The sequence below is a fragment of the Hyperolius riggenbachi genome, chromosome 10 (assembly GCF_040937935.1).
Source record: "Hyperolius riggenbachi isolate aHypRig1 chromosome 10, aHypRig1.pri, whole genome shotgun sequence".
In the NCBI taxonomy this organism is placed as follows: domain Eukaryota; kingdom Metazoa; phylum Chordata; class Amphibia; order Anura; family Hyperoliidae; genus Hyperolius; species Hyperolius riggenbachi.
In genome coordinates this window covers 273,226,223-273,243,192 of record NC_090655.1, presented here as the reverse complement: position 1 = coordinate 273,243,192, position 16,970 = coordinate 273,226,223, and the positions used below count along the sequence as shown (strand labels likewise).

General features: G+C 46.3%; 1 protein-coding gene across 1 annotated transcript in view; it reads left to right on the top strand.

Annotated features, from left to right (window-relative positions):
• The first annotated feature begins 5,188 nt into the window (after positions 1-5,188).
• Positions 5,189-16,970, top strand: part of LOC137537206 (zinc finger protein 91-like) — a 69,785-nt gene continuing 58,003 nt past the window's right edge. The window contains exon 1 of the mRNA XM_068259312.1: positions 5,189-5,241. The gene's annotated coding sequence lies outside the window, so the exon portion shown is untranslated. The remainder of the gene's footprint in view (positions 5,242-16,970) is intronic.

The window sequence follows — 16,970 nt, the reverse complement described above, 5'->3', positions numbered from 1 at the left end:
GCTTCAGAAGTGGTAATATTTGAAGTTCCCATTCCTCCAGACTGAACTGATTGAAGGAGCTTCCCCTCTCCCTGCATTTCTGTGTCTTTGTTTTACAGTCGCAAGAAGACGTATATGAACACCTTTCATTTTTGTTTGTGTATCGTTGGCTGATCTTTTATAATAGGGTTGAAGCTGAGAAAAATAAAGTCAAAATAACAAATGTTACTCCTTTTCCTGGATAAATAGATCCATATTTGTGCCCATGTAGAATGATTTTGTACTCTTGCTCTTATGGGTGCTGTTGCTGTGTAGCAGGAAGCTAGCTCAGCCAGAGGCATTGTGGGTATTTGTATTATTCTGTCAACCCGGTGGGAAAGTATGGGGAGAATTAGCAGTGGAGGATAGAGAATCCCTGCTTCTCACCAGAGATCTGGGCAGAAAGATGCACCCCTCATTCATTACATTTCGTGCTGAATATCCCCCCAGCCACGCCTCCTACAATCCCCCCATTTGTAGGGTAAAGAAGGGGGACCCCCGTGCCACTGCTGTGTCACTGCTTGTTCCCAAGATATCACATATCAACCTGTAAAGGAGTGTGGCAGTAGACAGTCTCTTGTCTTCAGGTCATTTGAGAGTTGTTTTGAGACCCCCATGTTGTTACTCTTCAGAGAAAATTAAAAGAGGACGGAAACTTACATTTGACCCCCTTAAATACTCTTCTCATATTTGGATTCACCTGTGTATGTAGGTCAGCGGTCACTGAGCTTGCCAAGCCAATTTGAGTTCCAATAATTAGTTCTAAAGGTTTTGGAATCAATAAAATGACAACAGTGCCCAAATCTATGCATCTGCCTAATTTTATTTAAACAATTATTGCACACTTTATGTAAATCGAATAAACTTCATCTCACTTCTCAAATATCACTGTGTGTGTCTTCTATATGATATATTTAACTGACATTTTTTATCATAACAACCAACGATTTATACAGGAAAATCATGACGATTAACAAGGTTGCCCAAACTTTCGGACCCCACTGTATACATACAAGGCAACTGAACCAGATATCGATAGGCAACAGATAGTCATACAAGCAAGGGCAAACCAGAGAATCATACAGTGATATAATCGCTAGGCAAAAGATTAGTCAGGGAATAGCAAAAGGTCATACATAGCAGGTAACAGGGATGCAGGAAACAGGAGCAAGGCAGGAAGGGCTAGAACACAGGAACCAGGACCAGAAAACAGGCTTGATGAACTAGCAGTGGACTGGTCTGCTGAAGCTGATTATATTGTGTGCTGGGAGGTCAGATGTCCAGATTATCTCAGACCTGCCCTCATTAGCAGGCGGCAATGGAACAGTTCTTGTAGGAGAGACCTCTGCTGGTGGGCAGAGAGCAGTTCAGGCTGCATAATCCCTGAAGAGAGTGAGGACATCTGCTGGTGAGACAGTGGAAGTTCATTACAATAGTTCATGATGTTACCAGCAGATGCGGATGGTGACAGGAGAAGGCCTTTGGCAGGATACATTGGGGATTTATGGAGGCCGTGATGATAACGTTTGGATTTGAAGGGGAGATACTTGAGACTATACTTTCCCTGTACTCAAATACAGCTCTATCTGAATCTGATGATGTCTCCGGCTTCCTCTTCAAACAATGTAAAATCACCTATGGTTGGGAGCTATGATCAGCGCAGCGCTGAAATGAGCTGATTCACTGTAACTATGGAGCCACATTCATATGGCTCCTTCACATGTCCACACGGGCGTAGCTTGGGGTGGGCGGGGTAGGTCACGTGCCCCCTGGAGCTGGCTCCCTAAGGGCGCATATTCCTCCTTCAGATGCAGAGCTGGCAAAAGCCTGAGCGGAGGGACTGTGTCATTTGTCTCCGCAGTCATACTTTTCCAGTCTCTCTGCGTCTCCTGTGAGCACCCCCTCCCCTCTCCTCCTCTCTCTAGGGGCGGGGCTGAGCAGTGAAGACTGGGAAATTCAAGACAGGAAGCTGTGGATGGAGACAGTTAGGTAGCTATACGGGAGAGGGGACTGTGCAGAGATGAATCTGTGTAGCAGCATATACGTAGCGGCACACTGTGTGTATAGAGGCTCTACTTCTGGCTTGTGTGCACCTCGCTCTCCCTCAGCTCAGCTGCCAGGCTAGATTTCTTCAGTATCATGCTGCTGTTACACTCTCCCCTGTCTGTGGAGTCCTGGGTCAGTCCTGCACACTAGCTGAGCAAACAGCATTCCTGTCAGGCTGGAGTTTTGGCATGTACAGTAATGCTACATACCTCTCATCCTATACATACATCACACAGCAAGCTAAATGCATGAGTATTGGTGCACAGCGCCACATTCTGTTAACCACTTAAGGTGCCCATACATCAGACGGTGTATGGGAAGATCGACCAAGAGACAGCTCTTTCTCTGATTGGAGAGAGCTCTGTTACCTGCCCATAGCCCACAGGCCAATTGCCGGTATATACGTACTTGTATGACGTCACACATACTATTACCGTTACTCTGCCAATCATATGGGGCGCATGTACGCGGATGGAGCCAGCGATGGGCAGCTAAAGTATACTGCCCCAGGGAGACATTTTACAATAAGGGGGACAGCGCCAGGGGTTCCATCGTGTTCTTTGCTCATCCCAATATTGCACACTGTTCCCACGTCACACCCAATCAAGCAAGTCGGCCCGACATCTTGCAGCATGTTCCATCAATACACGTGACCAATTTCGGCTCAAAAGTGTTCGCATCAATCAGGCATGGTCTTGGCGTCATCGATTTTCATACTATCTGATTGTAATACTCGAATTGGATGGTCGATCAGCCACCAAGTCGCCTGATGTATGGCCACCTTTATACTATTATCATCATCATCATCATTGTGTATTGTTTATGTAGCGCTAAAATCTTCTGCAGCACTTTACAGAGTATATAGTCATCTCACTGACTGTTCTCAGAGGAGTTCACAATCTAATCCTACCATAGTCATAGTCTAATGTCCAACCATATTATTATTATGTATTTATATAGCACTGCCATCTTCTGCAGCACTGTACAGAGTACATAGTCATGTCACTGACTGTCCTCAGAGGAGCTCACAATCTAATCCCTACCATAGTCATAGTCTAATGTCCAACCATATTATTATTATGTATTTATATAGCACTGACATCTCCTGCAGCACTTTACAGAGTACATAGTCATGTCACTGACTGTCCTCAGAGGAGCTCACAATCTAATCTCTACCATAGTCATAGTCTAATGTCCTACTATATTACTATTATGTATTTATATAGCACTGACCACTTCAGCAGCACTTTACAGAGTACATAGTCATGTCACTGACTGTCCCCAGAGGGTCTCACAATCTAATCCTACCATAGTCATAGTCTAATACCCTACAATATTACTATTATGTATTTATATAGCACTGACATCTTCTGAAGCACTGTACATCACCCCATCTGCCTGTAGGCCATTGCATATTACACTGCTTCATCTTCTCTCTGCCCCAAGTGATGCATTGATATGAGCTTGTAGTCAGAACTGTATCCCTAGTCCCAATCCCTATGGGCGATAGTTATGGAGCGTGTGTACACTGTTAAGTTGACTATCTATGATACAATTTAGATTGTACAATCTTAGACTTCTATATAGTAGAAGAGTAACTGAATGAATATACCTTGAATGGATACTTTAGGTAGTCCCTCCACATACAAAGAAAGGGTAAGATTGTACAATAAAGATTGTATCATTGATAGGAACCTTTAGATTCTGGAGGGGTGGCTGGTAAAGCTGGAACTAGGAAAATGAAAAGTACAAATCTGCCTAAGTATATGCGGCCAGGGCCGGCCCTAGACTTTTTGCTTTTTGCCGCCTGAGGCAAATTTTAAAAAAAATTATTGCTGCCGCCATCCCTCCCCCCCCCCCCCCCCTCTCCACTGATGTCACTTCCTGCAACGCCGTCCACTTACAATACAGTGGGCGGCGTTGCAGGAAGTGACGTAGTGACGTCAGTGGAGCGCACACTGGATCGAGGAAGAGGTGAGTCCTCCCCGCCCACTGCCTCTTACGAGTAGCGCTTCTGATCTATTTAAGGCTGGAGGGGAGCGGAGGACGGGGGACCCAGGCGAGGGAGGGGGGGTCCGACCCCCCTCCCCGCCGCTAGGCCCAATACCCCCGTCCTGCCCGCTACCCCTCCAGCTCGGTGGCCGGCTCCCCGCACCCACCGACGGGCGGATGCCGCCCCTAGAAATGTGCCGCCTGAGGCAAAAGTTTCACCCCGCCTCATGAGCGGGCCGGCCCTGTATGCGGCACGTGAATCGGAGAGGTGGGTGTAACAGCTCCATCTGCATGTGCTCCCCCCACCTGCTACCTTACTCTTGGTCTACCAAAATGGGGAGGGCCTTATGGGCTACCTAAATAGTGGAACTCTTTAGCTACCTAAAGGAGGGGCTTTCTGGCTACTTACAGGGTGGGCTCCCTAGCTACATGCATGGCGGCCTCCTTGACCACGCCCATATTTTGGTATATGACCACGACCGTTTTCTCCCGAAGGGTTGGGGGGCGCAGAAACTGGCTTTGTCCCCGGGCGTTCAGAACCCTAGCTACGCCTCTGCATGTCCAGCAACTACCTGGGGGCTAATAATAATAATAATAATAATAACATAAATATGATTAATAATTATTACAAAACATGATACATCATCTGTAGATTATGTTGTTCAGTGACAGACAAAAAATTAAAATTAAATTCTTATTGTATTAGATCAGCCTTTCTCAACCTTTTTACCTTGGAGGAACCCTGTAAATAACGTTTGGATCTTAAGGAACTCCTGCAAACAATTTTTTGATCTCGCGGAACCCCTACATTTATTTTTCAGGAGGCATGGTCATTAAGTAGGTTAGGCTGCTAATTTCACTATCTCCTATTACACTGCCACTCATTATACTGTCTCCTGACCCCCCAATTTAGTGCTTCTTGTTACAGTACCACCTATTATAGTGTGCTCTATAATACTTCCCCCACGATGGGATAAAATGCCAAGGAACCCCTGCAGAGTCCTCAAGGAACCCTGGTTGAGAAAGCCTGTATTAGATGGTTTAGTGTAGGTGATTCCACACACACAGAGGCTGCAGTTAGTCTATTCACCACTAGATGGCAATCACAACCACAGGAAGTGATGTATTACCAGGAAAAGAAGTTCCACGGATATAGATTATAGAGGGATCACACGGCTGGGAGAGGTAATTGTGTGATTATTGTTATATATTGGGCAGAGCAGAGGTCGGGGTGGACATACTTTGTTATATATTGGGCAGAGCAGAGGTCGGGGTGCACATACTTGTTATATATTGGGCAGAGCAGAGGTCGGGGTGGACATACTTGTTATATATTGGGCAGTGCAGAGGTCGGGGTGGACATACTTGTTATAGATTGGGCAGAGCAGAGGTCGGGGTGGGCATACTTGTTATATATTGGGCAGAGCAGAGGTCGGGGTGGACATACTTGTTATATATTGGGCAGAGCAGAGGTCGGAGTGTACATACTTGTTATATATTGGGCAGAGCAGAGGTCGGGGTGGACATACTTGTTACATATTGGGCAGAGCAGAGGTCGGGGTGGACATACTTGTTACATATTGGGCAGAGCAGAGGTCGGGGTGGACATACTTGTTATATATTGGGCAGGGCAGAGGTCGGGGTGGTCATACTTGTTATATATTGGGCAGAGCAGAGGTCGGAGTGGACATACTTGTTATATATTGGGCAGAGCAGAGGTCGGGGTGGACATACTTGTTATATATTGGGCAGAGCAGAGGTAGCAGTGGGCATACTTGTGATATATCGGGCAGAGCAGAGGTCGTGGTGGACATACTTGTTATATATTGGGCAAAGCAGAGGTCGCGGTGGGCATACTTGTGATATATCAGGCAGAGCAGAGGTCGGGGTGGGCATACTTGTGATATATTGGGCAGAGCAGAGGTCGCGGAGGGCATACCCTTGATATATTGGGCAGAGCAGAGGTCGGGGTGGGCATACTTGTTATATATTGGGCAGGGCAGAGCAGAGGTCGGGGTGGACATACTTGTTATATATTGGGCAGGGCAGAGGTCAGGGTGGACATACTTGTTATATATTGGGCAGAGCAGAGGTCGGGGTGGGCATACTTGTTATATATTGAGCAGAGCAGAGGTCAGGGTAGACATACTTGTTATATATTGGGCAGAGCAGAGGTCGCGGTGGGCATACTTGTGATATATTGGGCAGAGCAGAGGTCGCGGTGGGCATACCCTTGATATATTGGGCAGAGCAGAGGTCGGGGTGGACATACTTGTTATATATTGGGCAGAGCAGAGGTCGGGGTGGACATACTTGTTATATATTGGGCAGAGCAGAGGTTGGGGTGGACATACTTGTTATATATTGGGCAGAGCAGAGGTCGGGGTGGGCATACTTGTTATATATTGGGCAGGGCAGAGCAGAGGTCAGGGTGGACATACTTGTTATATATTGGGCAGAGCAGAGGTCGGGGTGGACATACTTGTTATATTGGGCAGAGCAGAGGTCGGGGTGGACATACTTGTTATATATTGGGCAGAGCAGAGGTCGGGGTGGACATACTTGTTATATATTGGGCAGAGCAGAGGTCGGGGTGGACATACTTGTTATATATTGGGCAGAGCAGAGGTCGGGGTGGACATACTTGTTATATATTGGGCAGAGCAGAGGTCGGGGTGGACATACTTGTTATATATTGGGCAGAGCAGAGGTCAGGGTGGACATACATGTTATATATGTTTTGTGGACTTTTTCATTGACCTCTATGAAACCACCAGAAGAATGATGATTAACCAACTCTATCGGGGTGGGGAGAGGATGAAGGGGCTCCAAGGACAGAGTGATGAAGGCCCGGCATCAGCGAATAGGGTTCAGTCCCATGGTAGATTGGGACACCACCGAAATAGAGGCACTCCGGATACTGGAGGAGCTGTGGGAGGAGGGAGGTTCCTGTGATACAGGGGAAACACACATCCTTACAGGGCCTGTCTTTGGGTAACCCTGGAGACTTCCGAGCCTGTAAGTTGACTCGGCCTATACCCATTCCCCCCAGTTCCCCGGTTGATCAGTTATTTCACCAGGTCGCTGCAGACATGAAAGCACTGTGTTATAATCGAGCCCCTGATAATCTATGCAAAACCAACAAGGCTGCTATCAGGTGGCTCAAACAACGCCGCAAACTGGTGATCAAACAGGCGGACAAAGGGGGGAATGTGGTAATCATGTCGAGTGACTTCTACACAAAAGAGGCCTACAGGCAACTAAACAGTACCGATTTTTACCAAAAATTGGGGAACAACCCCACGTACAAGTATCAATCAACTCTTTGTACTTTGTTAAGTCGAGGAGTTGAAAAAGGGTACATGTCACAGAGATTGGCGGTTGACCTACTCCCCGTGTCCCCCCGGCACCCTGTGTGGTACCACCTTCCCAAACTACACAAGTCTGCAGAGAGCCCCCCAGGGAGACCCATCGTCTCAGGGTGTGGCTCTCTGACGGAGCGTCTGTCCAGGTTCTTCGATCACCTGCTACGTCTTCTGTTCGTGGGGTTCCCGGCCTATTTGGCCGATACGCTCGACACGATCAATCTTGTCAAAAGCGTTGCATGGAAACCAGGCTTTAAATTAGCCACCATTGATGTGGAAAGTCTATATAGCAGGATACCCCACGAGGAGGGGCTAAGAGCGGTTCGGAGTTTCCTGGACAGAACAAACAAGGACGAGGGGTACAAGGATTTCCTTTGTGAGTGCCTAAGATTTATTTTAACCAGGGCAGAGCAGAGGTCGGGAAGGACATACTTGTTATTGTTATTATGCGTGCATTGCCAAGCAATGTACGTGTCTACTCCGCCCAGACATACAATCCCACCAAGCGCACACACCCCCTGTTGCCAGAGAAACACTCCTCCCTCTCTTCAAAGATGTTCGTGCATTAGGTTGAGCATTCCGTCTGCCAGATGAAGGGGGATAAAGCTTTGCAAATTTGATGTCAATCTACACCCCATTACAATACACAGCAATACATTTATCACACACAAAAAATGATCACAAACCATAAAACTTAACCATAATTTTGCACATCTAAATTCAAACTACTGGCAGTGATTACATTATTCTCTCCTCCACATAAACCAATACTATCCAAACTGGATTACTCACATGACACATATATAGGACCTGGAGGAACGATGCGTATGGCCCAGCCTGGTGGCACCAACCCCCTAGTGCTTCCAGACCCAACCACACAAATCACGTCCCATGCATACAATTTAATTTTATTGTGTACTAGCTGGTTGCCCGGGTATGTATTTGGCTGGTGTTGGCTCCACATACTTTTTCTAACCCTAACACACAATTACTCAATGACCAAGTTTTTGAGCTTTGCGGTCTTTGGTATCAATAATTTGCATTGAAATGAAAACATCTGATTGGCTGTTTGTGGCTCCACCCCCTTTTCTGAATTTGAACCCCAGTGGCCCAATGACCAACTGTACCAGGTTTGAGGCCTGTGCCATTAACAGTGCAAGAATGGTAGCAATTAAATATTCCCTTGAAAAGCAATAGGTGAAGTTTGATTCATTTGTGTAGGCTCCACCCACTTTTCTGAATATTAATCCCAGTCACCCAGTGACCAACTGTGCAAAGTTTAAAAACCTTGCCATTAACAGTGTAAAAATGGCTGCAGTTTACATCTTCCCAGTGAATTTTTTATTTGTCTCCACCCACTGATGACCCGGCATTGCCCGTGTATGTATTTGACTGGTGTTGGCTTCACACACTTTTTCTAACCCTAACACACAAACACTCAATGACCAAGTTTGTGAGCTTTGAGGTCCTTGGCATCAATATATTGTATATTCCCATAAAAATTAAACAAATCAGATTGGCTGTTTGTGGCTTCACCCCCTCTCCAGCATTTGAACCCCAGTCACCCAATGACCAACTGTAGCAGGTTCAAGGCATCTGCTATTAACAGTGTAAAAATGGCAGCTATTTAAATATTCCCCTTGAAAATCAACAGGTGAATTTTGATTGGCTATTATAGGCTCCACCCACTTCCCTGAATATTTATCTCAGTCACTCAGTGACCATCTGGGCAAAGTTTGGGAAACCTGCCAAAAACAGTGCAAGAAGGGCTGCAGTTTACATTTTCCCAGTGAAATTTGTTTTTGGCTCCAACCACTTTTTGCAACCGTGACGCACAGTCACTCAATTACCAAGTTTGTGAGCTTTGGGGTCCTTGGCATCAATAATTTGTATTTTCCCATGAAATGAAACACATCTGATTCACTGTTTGTGGCTCTGTCCCCTTTTCTGAATTTGAACCCCAGTGACCCAATTACCAACTGTACCAGGTTTGAGGCTTGTGCCATTAGCAGTGCAAGAATGGCAGCAATTTTAATATTCTCCTTGAAAAGCGACATGTGATTTTTGATTGTCATTTTTAGGCTCCACCCACTTTTCTGAATATCAATCCCAGTCACCCAGTAACCAGCTGTGCAAAGTTTGAGAACCCTGCCATTAAAATCAAGAAAGGCTGCAGTTTACAAATTCCCAGAAAAATCTGTTTTTAACTCAACTCACTTTTTGTAACATTGACACACAGTCACTACTCAATGACCAAGTTTGTGAGCTTTGGGTTCCTGGCATCAAAATTGTGCTAATGGAAGCAGTTTATCCAGCAAAGAAATCTGTTTTTGGCTCCGCCCCTTTACTGAATTTGAGGCCCAGACACTTAACGACCGACTGTAGCAGATTTGAGGCCTCTGCCATTAACAGTGTAAGAATGGCTGCAGTTTCAATATTTCCCTTGAAAATCAATCGGGTGAATTTTGATTGGCTCTTGTAGGCTCCACCTACTTTTCCGAATATTAATCCTAGTCACCCAGTGACCAACTGTGGGAAGTTTGAGAACCTTGCCATTAACAGTGTAAGAATGGCTGCAGTTTACATGTTCCCATGTAAAAAGTTAGTTTTTTGGCTCCGCCTACTTTTTCTAACCTTGACATACAGTCAATGACCACGTTTATGAGCTTTGGGGTCTTTGGCATCAATAAATTGCATTTTACCATTGAAATTAAACAAATCTGATTGACTGTTTTTGGCCCTCTCCCTGTTCAGAATTTAAACCCCAGTCTACCAGTGACTGACTGTACCAGATTTTAGGCCTCTGCCATTAAGAGTGCATGAATGGCAGCAATGTACATATTCCCCTTGAAAATCAATAGGTGAATTTTGATTGGCTGTTGTAGGCTCCATCCACATTTCTGAAAATTCATCCCAGTCACCCAGTGGCCAATTGTGTAAAGTTTGGGAACCTTGCTATGTAAAAAATTTAGTTGTTGGCACTGCCCACTTTTTCTAACCTTGACATACAGTCACTCAGTTATCAAGTTTATCAGCTTTGGGGTCCTTGGTATCAATACTTTGTATATTCCCATTGAAAAAGAAACAAATCTGTCTGTTAGTGGCTCCGCCCCCTTTCTGAATTTGAACCCTAATCACCCAGTCACCAACTGTACCAGGTGTGAGGCATCTGCTATTAACAGTATAAGAGAATGGTAGCAGCTTAAATATTCCCTTTGAAAATCAAAAGGTGAATTGTTATTGGCTGTTGTAGGCTACACCCACCTTCCAAAATCTTAGTCTCATTCACCTAGTGACCAACTGTGCAAAGTTTGAGAACCCTGCCATTAACAGTGTAAGAATGGCTGCAGTTTATATTTTCCCAGTAAAATATGTTTTTAGCTGCTCCCACTTTTTGTTACCTAAACACACAGTCACTCATTGACCAAGTTTGTGAGCTTTCAGGTTCCTGGCATCAAAAATGTGTGAATGGAAGCAGTTTATCCACCAAGGAAATCTGATTGGCTGTATGTGGCCCCGCCCCTTTAGTGAATTTGGACCCCAGTCACCCAATGACCGACTGTAGCAAGTTTGAAGCCTGTGCCATTAACAGTGTAAGAATGGCAGCAGTTTACATATTCCCCTTGAAAATCAACAGGTGAATTTTCATTGGCTGTTGTAGGCTCCACCCACTTTCTTGAATCTTAATCGCATTCACCCAGTGACCAACCGTGTCAAGTTTGAGACCTTTGCGATTAACAGTCTAAGAATGGCTGCAGTTTACATTTTCCCGTTTAAAATGAATGGCTGAAATTTGATTGGCTGTTTTATGCTCCGCCCACTTTTCCAGGATTTGTAACCTCGGTCACCAAGTGACCAACCGTGCCAAGTGTGGGAACTCTGGCTTGATTACTGTGAGAATGGCAGCCTTTTACATTTTTACCATTGACTTGAATGGGTGAAATCTGATTTGCTGTTTGTAGCTCCGCCCAGGTGTGCAGGGGGGAGGCGAGACCCCCAGAACATATCATCCCAGGTAGTAAGGGATCTGTATACCAAGTTTTGTTCAAATCGGTCAAGCCGTCTTCACGTGATCGCGGCACATACATACATACACACACACACACACACACACACACACACACACACACATACACACACACACACATACATACATACATCCGATTTTATATATATATAGATAATTACTCAATAAACTACTAACTACTAGAGCCACGCCCTCAGCTCTTCCAGCGCCTCAGTGCTTGCAGTTTATCATGGGGCTGAGCTTTGGCGAGGAGGCACGTCACATATCTTTATTTGAATTTGCCTGCCTCACTGTGCACTGACTGGTGGAGGCAGGAAGCCGCTGATTGGTGGAGGCGATGCCGGCTGCAGCAGAGGCAGGAAGCCACTGATTGGTGGAGGCGCTCATGGCTGGAGCGGAGGCAGGAAGCCGCTGTCAGGGGGCCATGGGCAGCGCGTATTAGCATCCAGGCAGGCAGCCAATTCCCCTGAATCGTCTCAATCAATCTCCTGCCGCCAGCTTAATTCTTCCTTCAGCCTGACACACACACACACACCACACACACACACCACACACACACACACACACACACACACACACACACACCACACCACACACACACACCACACACACACACACACACCACACACACACACACCACACTCACACACACCACACACACACACAACACACACACACACAACACACACCACATACACACACACCACACACACACACACCACACACACACACCACACACACACACACACCACACACACACCACTCACACACACCACACACACTACGCACACACACACACCACACACACACTCACACCACACACACACTCACACCACACACACACACCCCACACACACACACCACACACACACACCACACACACACACCACACACACACACACACACCACACACACACTACACACACACAACACACACACCACACACACACACACCACACACACACACACCACACACTCACACCACACACACACTCACACCACACACACACACCCCACACACACACACCACACACACCCACACCACACACACACACCCCACACACACACACCACACACACCCACACCACACACACACACCACACACACCCACACCACACACACTACACACACCACACACACACACTCACACACTACACACACACTACACACACACACACACACACACACACACACTCTTATATATATAGATTACATATTATAACCGTATACCCTCTCTAACTAATGAAAATAAGCAAAAAAGAAAAGAACAAAGCAGAAACAGGAAGAAAGGCGGGACAAAGAGCAGACCCTCTAAGTTTTCCCAGTCATTGCTCAGATAACAAACCAAGGCAATGTCTATATTTAGATGTTTTGGTCTCAGTGTGTTCCAATGATGTATCCACCAGGTTTCTCTCTTTGAGACCTCTCTAGTAAGGATGCTACCCCTCCAATCACACTGCATAAAATGATAACACTGCAGGATTGCTTTGATGCACTTCCTTAAAGGGAACCTGAGGTGAGAGGGATATGGAGGCTGCCATATTTATTTCCTTGTAAACGATGCCAGGCAGCCCTGTAGATCTTCTGGCATACGTAATGTTTGGGTTAAAAGCCTGGAAAAAGCATAAGGCTAATCCAGTAACACCCGAGTCAGCTGAGTCAGAGTACCTTATCTGCATATTGTTGTTCAGGGTCTATGGCTGAAAGTATTAGAGACACAGGATCAGGAGGACTGCCAGGCAACTGGTTGTAAAGCTTTATACACAAAAAATTAGAATCGGGTGGCCAACGATTAGATTTTACCACCACTCAGTCTTCTGAGGAGAGATTCCGGTAATACAATTTACAGTAACCACAAAAATAAATAACCTTCCTCTCTTCACGTGCTATAACAAAATATACTTTATTGATGGCATCCAAAAATCCCAGCAAATATCAAAAGGAACCCTCCCCTTTAAAACCTTTTAAACCAACACTGGTAAGTACATGGAGCCATATTGTTCATAACTTATTCCTCACCCCACTGTCACAGTGATGGTTACTCTCAAATATGATCGCCCAGCCAAGGCCTATGCAGATCACATTGGTCCACCAAACACTGTCTGACATCTGTGGTCCCACCACCAGCGCACACAGTGAGGCCTCCACTCACACACTGCTAGATGGCCATCTAATGCTATGCGCAATATCGCTGTATTCGGGCTGTTCAACACATGGCTTTTTCCTCCAATAGGCTGCAGCTTTCCTGTATGTACCTTGCAAAGTGTCTCTATAACACAGTAGTGTATTACTGATTTATGGTGATCCCGTTAGATTTTCCCCCTTTCAGGTGATGAGTACCCACTGCATAATACACCGCAGCTCCATGGAGGCCAGTATGCCCATCTTATAAAGCAAAGTCCTCTATTAGCAGCAGAGCAACTATTGCAAGCAATCAGCTTGTGACAAGTGTGGCTGTGGGAAGCTTTGTTTGGCACTTACGCTACCGGCATTCACCGCACATCTTCACGGGGGAGCTCCGCTCAGGGCGCATCACAAACGGGTCGCCCGACGTCCTCGTCACCCCGCAGCTTGAAGCCGGTGCGTCACGGCAATCTTCCCCCGGAGGTCCGCGGACATACGCTGTTGGTTCCTTTTCATGAGCGCTCACATGACTTCAGCCAGGTCCCTCCCGCTGACGCGTTTCGCCCCACCCACGGGGCTTTTTCAAAGCGTAATGGGTTAGGGCTCTCAGGTATAGACTTCCCTTTTATTTGGTTACAATCTCCTCCTTTTCTTTAACCCTCTGCGGGCTGGCACACAGTCTTTCAGGCTTATGGCAACAGTTGCTCTTCAAAATCCACAGATTTATTCCCCACTTGATATTTGCTGGGATTTTTGTTTGCCATCAATAAAGTATATTTTGTTATAGCACGTGAAGAGAGGAAGGTTATTTATTTTTGTGGTTGTAAGGCTTGACAGGTTATGTCCACAATCAGTCTCTATACCCCAATCTAGTGCCGTGACTCTGAGCCCGGCCCACCGTTTTTACATATAAGCAAGACCCCATGTGAACAGGACACTTCATTTGTCTCCTGACTACGGTTACCCCCAAGTCTTACAGTGCAAGTCATACAGACTGGAGTATAGTGGACAATAACCCCCCAGAGGCCCACTGAGACACGTATCACCAGAGTTCAAGAGTTCACAAGTGTTAAAGGGAACCTTAACTGAACGGGGGTAAAGAGTTTTACTTACCTGGGGCTATTACCAGCCCCCTGCAGCAGTCCTGTGCCCTCGGCGCCGCTCTGGAATCCTCTGGTCCCCCGCTGTCACTTAGTTTCATTTTTGACGACTCACCAGTCGCCGGCGGCCATGCGTATTATTGAACGCATTCACCAATGCAATTAGCGCTATTGCGGACCGCAACGCGTACAAAAATACGCGTTGCCGCATAGCTACGCGTGCGGAATGCGGCAACGCGTATTTTTGTACGCGTTGCGGTCCGCAATAGCGCTAATTGCATTGGTGAATGTGTTCAATAATACGCACGGCCGCCGGCGACTGGTGAGTCGTCAAAAACGAAACTAAGTGACAGCGGGGGACCAGAGGATTCCAGAGCGGCGCCGAGAGCACAGGACTGCTGCAGGGGGCTGGTAATAGCCCCAGGTAAGTGAAACTCTTTACCCCCCATTCAGTTAAGGTTCCCTTTAAACTGTAATAGTACCTTGATGATGAGGATGAGGCCCACAATGGTGATAGGCAGTAAGCAGATCCAGTGACAGGTAATGGTTGATCCAAGCAAGAAGCAAGAGTGTCCAGGTAACAAGCAGAGGTCAGTCCAGGCAGCAGGCAAGAGTATCCAGGTAACAAGCAGAGGTCAGTCCAGGCAGCAGGCAAGAGTATCCAGGTAACAAGCAGAGGTCAGTCCAGGCAGCAGGCGAGAGTATCCAGGTAACAAGCAGAGGTCAGTTCAGGTCAAGAAACAAGCCAAGGGTTAAATTCCAGATAAACAATATTAGGAGTGCGCACCCAGCAACTAGCCACAGCTATGCTGTCACAGGCGATGACTGGGAGCACTCGGCACGTTTAAATACAACTCTCATCCAATCAGTGGCCGGCCACACTCTGCACATCCAATCAGACAGCAGTACATCCTGCCTAAGTGTCAGCTGTAACGTCAGTGCGGAGTGCGTACTTAGAACGCGCACTTCACCTATCAGGAAGTGCGACCTGTGTTCCAGCCTGTACGTCATCAGCGGGGAACAAACAGCAAAACCCGGAAGTGGAGGTCTCAGCCCGTTTCTCGGCGCAACTTTCAGTATAAACAGATACGTTCCTTACACTAGTATTGTTTAAAAAGAAATACATACTGTATGTCAGCCTGCATATGACTCTCACCTCGGGTTCCCCTTAAAGTGGGCTAATAGACTATGTCCCACCAGGCCATTGGTGATGTTCCTTACATGCTCCCCAATTCTTTCCTTCAATGGCCTGGTGGTCCTGCCCACGTATTGGAGGCCATGTTAGCGCCGTGCCAAATACACCAGCCCAGAATCATTGCAGGATATGAATTGTCTACTTTTTGTTTTTAGAAAAGCGGGTAACTTCCTGCAGCCTCGTCACTGGTGTCTCTCTGCACACTTTACATTTCCTGCAAGGAAAAAATCCAGGTGGTTGCCATCCGTAAGGTCTATTGTTTATTTCTTTTAGTATTTTATATAGCGCCGACATCTTCTGCAGCGCTGTACAGAGTATATTGTCTTGTCACTGACTGTCCCTCAGAGGGGCTCACAATCCAGTCCCTATCATAGTCCTACAGTGGGTTGCAAAAGTATTCGGCCCCCTTGAAGTTTTCCACATTTTGTCATATTACTGCCACAAACATGAATCAATTTTATTGGAATTCCACATGAAAGACCAATACAAAGTGGTATACACATGAGAAGTGGAACGAAAATCATACATGATTCCAAACATTTTTTACAAATAAATAACTGCAAAGTGGGGTGTGTGTAATTATTCGGCCCCCTGAGTCAATCCTTTGTAGAACTACCTTTTGCTGCAATTACAGCTGCCAGTCTTTTAGGGTATGTCTCCACCAGCTTTGCACATCTAGAGACTGAAATCCTTGCCCATTCTTCTTTGCAAAACAGCTCCAGCTCAGTCAGATTAGATGGACAGCGTTTGTGAACAGCAGTTTTCAGATCTTGCCACAGATTCTCGATTGGATTTAGATCTGGACTTTGACTGGGCCATTCTAACACATACATATGTTTTGTTTTAAACCATTCCATTGTTGCCCTTTATGTTTAGGGTCATTGTCCTGCTAGAAGGTGAACCTCCGCCCCAGTCTCAAGTCTTTTGCAGACTCCAAGAGGTTTTCTTCCAAGATTGCCCTGTATTTGGCTCCATCCATCTTCCCATCAACTTTGACCAGCTTCCCTGTCCCTGCTGAAGAGATGCACCCCCCGAGCATGATGCTGCCACCACCATATTTGACAGTGGGGATGGTGTGTTCAGAGTGAAGTGCAGTGTTAGTT